Here is an 11,150-nt window from a genome sequence, read left to right as displayed (position 1 = left end):
TCCAAAGCAGCAGCTAAAGCCTCATTCCGGACTGAGACCGTAGAAGAGTAATCATTTACCTAGGTCACTTGCCGAATCTCAAGGTAGAGACGAAGCTTCCGAAGACCCTGAATCCACGGGTCCAGGTAATGTGAATAGATAGGTATAGGCCCTTTCGGCCTGACCGAACTGAAATCAAAGGGGCGCAACGGCTTTTCATAGGCGGAGGCTTGAGCGCTTTCTGGCTCGCTTCAAGCCTGAAAACGCAAGATGTTTTCTTTCTACTTGGCTAAGATGTCTTCTTTCTTTCATTCTCATTGATGAATGAATTTGCATTTCATTCTTTCATTATCTTTCTAAATTGATGAATGAATTTGCAAGGATGTCTTATTTCTTTCATTAGAATTTCTGAAATTCTTTACATTTCTTTCTTGAATTCTCATTTCTAAATTCCTTTTTGAACGAATTATATGTATAATTCTTCTTCTTTTTAAATCTATTTTACCCCGTTGCTTGTACTTTGATTGTCGAGATTGGGTTGGTGTTCAGTGTACCTATCTGTATCGAAAATCAAAGAATGAAATTACAATGAATGAAATTGAATTTCAAAAGAAAGAAAAAGAATGCCAAACGCGCTACGGCTTTCGCGCTTGAGTTTGATTGCTCCCTGCATTCGGGGTGAATGAGCCAGTTCCGTTCTAATCTGAACGGGACGGGATAGGACCAAGGGTAGGAGACTGATTAATCCGGGCGGAAGTCAGATATAGAATTAGGAATCACTTGACGTTTGACCTTGACAAAAGACAGCGCCTCCTCACTTACTAGCATACGATCAATTCTCTCCAGAATTCTATCTCTTCCTCTCCTTATCTTTGTCCAGGTGAAGAATCCACTTGATGGAGACCAGAAAGAAGAGGCTTTCCTGGAAAGATTAGAATTCCTCTATTAGATTAGCATTCCCCAATCTACCGCCGCTGCTATCTTAGACAACTATTGAAGTGAAGATCCAAAGGCGAACAGCCACCTAAACGAGTTCTGCGGCTACCGACGATCGCAAGTTTGGTTGGTAAGTAGGCTTTCGAGGCTCAACTACTTCACTAGCTGAGGCACTTCTAGCGGACCTACCGATCATGCAGGGGAATCCAGCAAGAATAGGCCAAAAAGCGTAGGCTTGTTTCCTGCGCTCACGCCTGCGAGCGAAGCGCTCAAAGCGATGCGAGCCAGCTTGTAGTAAGAGGGGGGCACTTGCAGCCTTATCTCGCGTTTTCACTGCCCGCCGTACGTGACTTAGCAAGCGTTTGGCATTCTTTTTCTTTCTTTGTTTTATTTCAGAATGAGAATTGAAGAAATGAATTGAATTTCATTCTTTCAGAAATTCATTTTTTTGGCTCGATTTTGCATGCTCTGCTCCCAAAATGCGGAGAGACTTGCGAGGGCAGATCCGGGTTGGTTGGTCCCCGGAAAGTCATGGGAGAGGCGGGCTAAGTGAAATAATAGACTGGCGCCACTATAGAATCTTATGAATCACGCACGGCACACTTTCTATATCTCCGTCTACAAGGTGAACAGCTTAGCTTACAGCACAGCGTGTTCGCCACCACACAGGCTGGCTGGTGCATAGGTCAGCCCGAGAGGCATGACCCTTCGATTAGAACACCCCATATCTCGTGACACGCGGAGCGTGGCATTTCCTTTTTTTCTTTTTTATAAAGTCCGTATAACTTCTAACCAACAGATTCATTCTTTATGAATCAAGTACCATTCAAAGGGTGCATTGCCTCAAAGAGTGAAGAAGAGAAGGGCTTTGTATAGACACTCTTCCGCCATGTTCGTTGCCCTAGGCTCACCATTATTTCATTCCATTCAATTGATGGGTTCTAGCTCCAAAGAACATATACATGGAGCTATGTCGACTTACGTACGTCTCGTTGACCCGATCAGGTATACCACGTATCATCCCCTCTTTCCATAGAGGAGAGATAAAGAAAAAGAAAAGATATAGTGATCGTGCCGTAGACCTTGTTCCTTTCTACTTGACGTTCTTTTCCTCGGTTTTTTATTACATAAGGTAGCTTGCTTACTTAGCGCTTGCGCTAAGGATCTAAGGATTCAGAGTCAAACTTTGATTTGAAAAAAAAAACCTTTCCCTTATTAGCCGGAGTACAAGTGTACCCATAACATAAAAGCTCTTTTCATCATCAGAAACAACCTGATTTCCGACCTCTTGCATTGCATTACCATAACGAAAAGAGAAATTCTTTCAAAAAAGAGAAATTAAAGAAAGAATTTATGAAAGAAAGAATTGAAGAAATGAGAATGAAAGAATGAAATGCAAATGAATGAAATTCTAATTCAAGAAAGAAGACATCCTTGCAAATGAATGAATCAATGATAATGAAAGAAAGAAGACATCTGATCTTAGAAAGAAAGAAGTCTGACAAAGAATGAAATGTAATTCATTGTCATTTCATTCTTTCTTTCATTTTCTTTTCTTTGTTTTGTTTTTTCGTAAAATAAAAAGCTTTTTCCTAACTAAACGAAGAGGACTAATTACTTACTTGCTTGCCGAGCTTACCGAGCTAAACGAGTAACGACGAGCTTACCGAGTAACGAGCACACCGAGCAAGAGAGAGAGATAGATAGACAGAAAGTGTGTGATAGGCGGAAGCCCCCTGGTGCGGAAGCCCGGAAGCACTGAGCAACCGAGCAAGGGTGATTGATAGATAGACAGTTTTTTCAGAAAGTCTCTCAGGGGCGGTAGTGCGGTGGTGCGGATGCACTGAGCGACGGAAGCAAAGGAAGAATCAAGCTAGGGAGCTAGGGAACACTCCTGATTTGAAAAAGGCCTCTAAAAGGGCTTCTAACGCTTTGTAAGTAGGCAGGTCAGGTCCAACCCTAATAAGTTGTTCTCCTCGTACAGAAAGAGGATCTCGTCTTTCAGAGAAAGGAGCTAACTCGTCTTGGCTCCACCTTCAGCTCGGTCGTTCAACGATTCCTTCTTTCTCACTTCGCTCGCCTCGCCTTCCAAGAAAAAACGGGAAGAAAGCATAGCTCAAGCTCAGGAGCAAGTCCTTTCCTTGCTGATTCAAGTTTCTCGAGAACTATAGGCCGGTGCTTTAGACATTCGTGGAGTTTATGTCCCGGGCAGCGGGATATATGAGCAGCTTGCATATTTGAAATCCAAGTATTTATATATCTGGAAGATACTTCGCATTTTTTAAATAAACGGGCGAAACTTCTTCTGGGCATCGAATCATATAGCTTTTGAATGCCTTCCTTATAGTCTCGTCTAAAAGCTTATTCCATTTTGAAAGCTTGCAAAAAAACCTGCGAAAATCGCAGACCTTTCCTCATGGCAGGTATCTTCGCCAGGTCTAAGTTGGCCGGTTCTGGGGCGAATGAGAATTTCGATCGAGGCGCATGCGATCCTCTGAGACCCGCGTGAGCTGCCCTTATAGCAAAAGGGGCGGTAGGCGCGGCAAGCTTAAGGCCAGAGCTGGCCGCCAGCTTGCTGTGCTAACGCCCGTTTACTATTAAGGCATCTGCAATCATCAAATTCAGAGCAAAGAAAAACTACAGAATTTTGCTTTTTTTATTCCTCGTGGGTAGACATAGAGCCAACTTGAAGTAGCCTGCATGCAATTTTTTATGAGATAACACAAGGTTGCGTGTATGTATTCCACAAATTTTCTGTCTATATACATCCACACAACAAATGCATATAGCTACATATCTTGCATGCATACGAGATGTCTACAACTTAGACAGTTGCACTTGGTAGAAGCAACTGTTTGATGACCATAAACTGGTGATGATAAGTGGGGTCCACCATCTATAGAGAGGGTCAGAGCCTCAAGACCATGCACCAGATATTTGCAGTATAATCTGTACAGCTAATGCCCTCTCTTTCATTTCACTTTTGATTTCCAGAGCCTATCAAAGTCAAGAAACTAAACTCTTACCTGAGGGCCAATGGTGATTCCCATTACGCTCCACTGTCAAAGAAGAATTGCTCAGTTATACGTGTATACTAGTAGATATAAAACCTATATTAACTCTATTTGCACCCTTGATTTTATTATCAACAACCCGTTGGAGTCAGCAGCCCCGAAATGAATTCAGGAGGTCGCTGGTCTCTAGCAATAATAGGAGAAAATAGTCAGGCTGTGGCATGTGGAAAATCAAAGATGGGGGCAAAGAACATTTCTGTAGAAGTCTATCAACTGAGATTTTTGAGTTTATTTGAATTACCCGTGAGATTGCAACGGGAATCGGTTGTGTAGCTGACATTAACACTATTTGGCGAAGGAACATCGGTTGCATAATTTTTGTGTAGTAATTTACTCCGATGAAATCGAATGAGCCCAAAACCATATGAGACTGTTCTTTGGTGAATTTCGGTAGCCGATCTCCAACGTGGGATCTCATGGTAAGTGGATATTCACCATGGATTAATGGGTCCATGAACCCGCACAAGCCCCAACGAACAATTAAGCAATAATTGTTAACTAAGTAAATTGAGCAACGGTGCCTTGATCTCATGGCTAGTGATTCTCATTTTGCTTGACTCACCATCCATACATGAAGTCGATAGCTCGTTGAGCTGCATCACTGTTGGACGTCGATGCAGAGAAGGGCACAAACCTGTGGGACACCACGGTTATTCCAATAGAGCCTTTTTGAGAGGCCTGCCAAGACAATTCATCCGTAACGTTGATATACTCAGATCGAATATTTTGACAAATAAGGTTGTTTATGTGTGCATGTCTTGAAAGATGGATAGTAAACATTCTTGCAAGTTACAAATTTCTTATCCTTTCCAGTGGTTGTGATTATAGAATAGTAAACATCACCACCGTCGATCATGATCATATGCTGTTCAAACCAAACAATAGTTGGCAACGGTTTTGTCTCTCAAAAGCTAAATCTATACCTGGTATTTCTCCTTGTAGCGTTTCACAGCAGCCGCATGAGCAAGAAGCATGTTATGCCCCACAATATAAGGCTCCGTCCCCGAATTCTCTAAAGCAGAGGTCCGCATAATATAATCTCGAAAATCCGCCCGCCTGTAAGCAAAATGAGATTTTCTAGAGCTTTGACTAGATTAAAAGCATAGATCCGGCCGGTTCGGCCCGGTTTGGGATAGGAAAGCGTACACGATCTTGGAGCTTAAGAAACCGCTGTGGTGAACAACTCCTTCCCTCGGAACTGGTTTAGGCCTTCTCTCTCTCTACTCGAAACCTGCCCGACCTTTCATTTCGGAGAGTAACTCGAAAAAACTCCGTAAGGGCGAGAAAGGGTCCCGCCCAAGGAGGGAAAGCCTTTATTTATTTAGCCCTTTTAAAAAGTCCCTGTTAATTTCCTCTAGTCTGGAAAAAGGGCTTTTCCAATATCTTTTCGGCCGTGAAAGTCGTGAAAGTAGTGGAAATGGATTAGTTGAGGTTCCTGTGGCACTTCAGGTTTTAGGAAAGCGCCTTTTGACGCTGGGACTCATGGTCAGACGACGAGGTGTGGAACCACTAGTAAGACTACTACTGTTTTCATTGTTTCCTCGATTAAAGAAAGGATGGTGGAAAACTGGTTTATTGGAGACGAACTGGTCGAACAATTTAAACATGACGCTATACTGTATGAGTTATGCCGGACCACAGCCGCGCTGCTAATGGTCACTTTAAAATGTTTTTTTACTTTGACTGCATCAAAGAAATGACAGAGAACTGACTGGGATGATGGGACCTCATTAGAGTCTTTAGCTCTCTGCTGACGTCCGGCCTTTCTTTGCGTTTTGTAATGCAGAATAAGCCCGGCGACAAAGGGTGCCGCCCTTTGAAGCCCTTGCTTTATTATTAATTACAAGGTAAGGTAGTGCCTCCATTAACCACGCAAATATAGGATTATTCATTAGTTTATGAAATCAGCCTTCTTGTGTCCGTCGCGTGCATATGCAGCACCGGCCTGGTGGGACTTGGCCCTTGGCTTTTTAGGGCTTTTTTAGAGAGTAAGGTAAGGAGGGGTCTAGTTTTGACAGTATTTTCCTTTGGCAAGTTCCTGTGTAGCGAGCCCTCGGCGACTGAGAGGAAAGCCCCCCTTGAGGGGATTGGCTGACTTGGATTCCCGCGGGCACTCTTAGACTTCTGCAGCTCGCGGGCAGCCAGCGCACACACCAAAAAAATCTTGAAAGCAATGCTACACTTTGTATGTAGGGACTCCGGCCGCTGAGAGCGTCGAAAGCGGTCTTGAGCTTGCTTGAGTTTGAGCACGGGTCCGACCGCGCTAAACGGGCTAAAAACGCGCGTTTTCGCCGCCCTCTGGTCCCCTTCTGCATAGGCCTTTTAGTGCGTTCTAGGCCTCTCTATCGTGCTCCGCGCGCGTTTAGGGCTGACGTTTATTGAGAGCACTGTGGGTATTTTGCTTTAGGTGTTATCCCTGAGGGCGTTAGAAAGTGCCTTGTCAATGGCTTTATTGGTTTTATACTGCCAAAGGAGTTATTCCGTTAGGTTGTTTCCTGAGCTATCTTTCTTTTCCTTTTTCAGTCAGAGCAGAGTTTGTTTTCTTTCATTCGCTGACAACTAAGAAAACTCAAAATCACCCTCGACTGAGGAGTATGTCGGGAGCCTCGGAATAAGTCCTACCCATACCTACTGGCGAATAGTTCAGTGAGTGGGTTCGGGTAACACTCTACTTATTGATCTACCTATTCATTCCTCCCCCAGAGAAGATAGAGCTATCTTCCTTCAGAGATTGCTTGCATTGACGGTCATTACATTTTTTCCATTGCTAGGCCCCAAAACACTTTTTCGATGAAGGTACTTCGGACACATTTCATTCTCTCGAGCAGGGACAAATTAGGGCCCTATTTAATGAAATTTCTCATTAATAGATTAATGTGACAGGGGGTCGTTTTACTCTTTCTCAAACAGTAGGTTTTCGACGATTGATCCGAGAGGCCTATAAGAGAGAATAGGGGCGAGAGCGAGATGTTAGGGATTTCTATCTTCATCCCCAAGTCTCTCTCATTGATGAAGGGGGACATCTTCATCCATTAAACTCTTAGTATGCGTATGTTAGTTGACCCATCGAACGAACCCAACCTTCTATTTCAGATAGATAGATGTTGAGCTTAAATCGTTTCATTGGGATCAGTAGATGGGAACCCCGTGGTGACGAGTAGAGTAGGCAGCGAGTGGAGTGCGACTCCACTCGCTCATAAGCACGGAACGAGCCCTTAAAGGATAGCCCTTTGAGTATAGTTGTGAGAACTCCACGAGCTACAAACATATGAAATAGAGAGTTCCGTTCAGGAACGAGCATATTCAATAGAGCGAGTGGAGTGCTTACGCACGGAACGAGGCGGCGGGAAGCGAAGGCTGCTAAGCCGTAGCTATAAGTGTATGAGACTCTATGGGGCGATTCCGGCCGAGAGCCCTTTTTTCTTTTTTGAGTTTCCATCCAACTTCATCCTATGCTAGCCATTTCCATGCCGTTCAACGCTCTGTTGTAATTACCAAACGGTTGTATACCCAATCCCCCGTCTTCCTTGGGTTGGGCTACCAACGACAAGATTCTATTTCATCGTTTTTCTCTGCTTGTTCCTTCCCCTCCACAAGTACGGCAGAGTCTGTCGATGGCCTTCCTAAAACCAATTTGTGCCAGTAGTATGGTAGCCATGTGATTGGTATAAGCCGATAAGACATGTTTAATAAGTAGTTGTCTGCCACTGAGGCTAAGCCATGAATGACTCCTTTTGACTGCATTTTTTCCTGGTTTCGTTGCGCCCCTTCCAACTAGTTATAGATTGACGGTATATGGGACCAAGCCAAGTCAGTCCATAGATCATCTGTTAATCCTTCTTTGAATCCCAGTTGTCTTAGTATCCGTCGTCGTCTGGGGTTTGTAACATGACCAAAGTATACAAAAGTCTTGTTTTCCCCCCGGGGCTTAAAGGAAAACATTAAATAAAGTTTTGAAGCCTCGAACAGTCTCTCTATCTGGCTTTGTTATTATTACAGTGTCATCTGCAAACTGTGAGATAAGTGGTGCCATGGTTCCTGGAGAGATCTGAATGCCCTGCTGTTTTCCCTCTTGGAAGCTATGTTTGAGCAGTCGATTTCATGTCTCTGCAACCAGCCAGTAAGTAGAGATATGGAGAGAGGGGACAGCCTTGTCGCAGACCTTTGTTTGGTTCCTTTTATGAACCCCACAGATCGTCCATGGATCATTGGTGCTATCCATTGTATATAAATACACTAGAGTACCCTACTCTGCAAATCAAATTTTCCTTAAGCATATAGAAACCTATGATTAACATTATCGCAGGGTTTGGCGAGTTTAGTGATCATGGCTGGCTCACCTGATCTATCAGCTGAGTGGTAAGCCTCCTTGGGACAATCATCAATATCTCTGCCTATCCAAATGAGATTAGGAAGGCGCCCTTGTAGCAATAGGGCCAGCCTGTCTTTCAATCTATTGGCAATTACCTTAGTCATTCTCTTATACAGTGTAGTCCCCATAGCAATGGGCCTCGGTCTAGTGAGGTTTTGCTTTTTTGGGAATCATTGCAAGGAAGAAGGATTGAATTGCACCTGGTTTGCTCTGCTCCTGTTCGACTTCAATTACCATATGGAGATGGAGGTCGTCCTTAATAATTATGTTCCAGCACAGCACTGTCTTCCGAAGTTGAAGTTCAGTTGGAATCCATCTGGTCCAGTAGCTTTTTACTATGAACAGCTACCGGTTACCAGATTGAAGAATTTGGTTTGTGCCCCGGGGACTTTTTCATTGATGGACTGCAGCTATATGCTGTTGGCTTGAGAAGATGGATAAGTGTGAGAACAATTTCATAACTTCTTTCCTTATCTCCTCATGCTGAACCAGAACCTGGCCTGTTGGGCATTTCAATTGATGAAAGTGTGGATTCTGCGTTTCTTAATAGATGCGTGGAAAAAAGAAAAACCTTTTAACCACAACTGTCGAGATTGTAGGCGCAGCGACTCACTTGCCTGAGCTTCCAATCTTCTATACATACTATAGTCCTCTATGTGTTCTGCATGTGGTTCTCTCTCAATTGCTTGTTCCAATCTTCCTTTCCCATTCACGTGTTTCCTGCTTGTTTTGTAATGCCATTTCCTTCGATCCGCGGAGCCTTTAGTCGTTGTTGAATTGCTACTGCTACTAGTACAAGTCTTCGGTTAAAGCAGTAGGCAGGTCAAATTCCTGGGAGTTTCATTCCAAGTTTCCTCAATCAATTGTATACATTCTGCATTCAGAAGCCAGTGAGCGGAGCGCGGATGCGCTCGCTCAAAGCCGTCTCGCGCTCGCACACGCCCCCTTTACGCAATAGGGCTCAAATAGGCCTCCTCTGTATACAAGGTGCGCAGCCCCTTGTAGTAAGAGAGCCTACGGCGCCTCTTACTACAAGGGGCGTGTGCGATGCCCTAAGGCTTGTGCGCTAGATGCAGCAGCGAGCGCATCCGCGCTCCGCTCACTGGGGCTTGCTGGCTCAGGAATCGACTGGTTCCGAGCAGACTCGTGGAGCTGCTGCTTGGATTATCGTAGAATAAGAGGAGCCGTCTTTTAAAATGACTTTACTTAAAAGACAGATGCCGCCGCTGCGAGGCGAGGGAGCCACTTGTCTGGTCTTGCGATGCACTCACTCCCGTTACGAGAATGAAATGACGCCCCAGCAAGAATAGGCCAAAAAGCGTAGGCTTGAAGCCTGCTAGCGCACACGCCCTTGCGCGCCTACGGCCCTCTTGCTACTTTGGGCTACGCACCTGACGCAATTGGTGCTTATCGCACTCTTGCTATCAGGTATCAAGCCCAAAGTCGCAATAGAGCTTATAAAGCGCCTATTGCTATTGTAGGCTTGGGGGCTTGTGCGCTAGCCTTATAGCTTGGGGCCCCCTATGGCACTCTCGCTACAAGGGATTAAAGTTCCCCTCTTACGTAGGCTTGTGCGATGCCCCCTACTCTTAATAATGCCTTAAGCGCTCACCTTTTTTGGCCGAGACCAAGACTCCTTACTTATCGCACAAAGAGCGGCACAGAGCGGCCGGAGATTGATTGAAAAGGCAGCCCAGCCTGGCCCGCCCCTTTAGTGATAGTGAGAAAGAGCACACACAGACCTCCCCTGACCCACTAATCATCATCTGGCGCGAAGCAAAAAGAAAGGTCCCCCCTCCTTTCCTTCCCAGCCGCCCCCCTAGCCGCCTACCTACTCGTGCTCGTAGCTCGATCGGAGATCAAGAGTGTGGTCCGGCGGAAAACAGAAGTAGTCCGTATCAAGTGAAACGTGAATTGCTCAGTAGTGCTTCGCCACTACCGGAGCTGGCGGAAATAGCTTAATGGTAGAGCATAGCCTTGCCAAGGCTGAGGTTGAGGGTTCAAGTCCCTCCTTCCGCTCCAGGCTTCGTCGTTCAGTGGTAACGAGTAGAGTGCGTCAGTCATCGGTTCTTTTCCGGGCTTTTTCTTTTCTTTCTCATCGAGATTGGGTTGGTGTGTACCGTACTGTTATATGTTGCCTGAGGCCGGAGACCATCCGTGATTTCTGACTTTCTTTTATGAGGAGAATCGCAGTGGAGCCAGTGAGCGGAGCGCGGATGCGCTCGCTCAAAGCCAGCGGGCACTTAGAGTGCCCTATTGCAACAAGGTAAAGGGGCGTCAAGTGCCCCCATTACGTAGGCTTGTGCGCTAGCTTACGCGGGCGTGTGCGCGTTATGCCCTAAGGCTTGTGCGCTAGCCTTATAGCTTGGGGGCCCTAAGGCTGGCTTGTGCGCTAGTATGGCGTGTGCGCTTTATGGCCGCGATTGTAGGCTTGAGGCTTTCTACCTGATAGCAAGAGTGCGATAAGCACCAATTGCGTCAGGTGCGTAGCCCTGACGCTTAAGAGCTTGACGCGCGAGAGGGGCATGTGCGCATGGCAGCAAGTGGGCTTGAAGCGCCTATTGCGACTTTGGGCTGCAAGTGCCCGCGGGCGTCAGTGAAGAGGGCTTGAAGCCTGCCTATAAAGCGCCTTTACACAATAGGGCCCTTTATAGGCAGCCTCTGCTGCATCTCTGTTTCATTAAGCTTTCTACTCTCATATGCAACGGGGTGTCCCTCTTGCACCAATACCCCACCGATAGCAAAGTCTGAAGCGTCACTGTGGACTGAAAAGGTTGGGTGTGGTCTGG

General features: G+C 45.6%; 1 non-coding gene across 1 annotated transcript; it reads left to right on the top strand.

Moving 5' to 3' along the window:
* Window positions 1-10,308: 10,308 nt before the first annotated feature.
* Window positions 10,309-10,380, top strand: TRNAG-GCC (transfer RNA glycine (anticodon GCC)). Its single transcript has one exon. It is a non-coding gene; the product is annotated as a tRNA-Gly (tRNA).
* Window positions 10,381-11,150: the final 770 nt, after the last annotated feature.

This window comes from Aristolochia californica, unplaced genomic scaffold (assembly GCF_029961685.1).
Source record: "Aristolochia californica isolate CCGP_79_NKW_82.1479 unplaced genomic scaffold, dmAriCali1.0.hap1 SCAF_522, whole genome shotgun sequence".
NCBI classification, from domain to species: Eukaryota; Viridiplantae; Streptophyta; class Magnoliopsida; order Piperales; family Aristolochiaceae; genus Aristolochia; species Aristolochia californica.
Note: the sequence above shows the minus strand (reverse complement) of the source record. Positions and strands in the feature narration are given on the sequence as shown.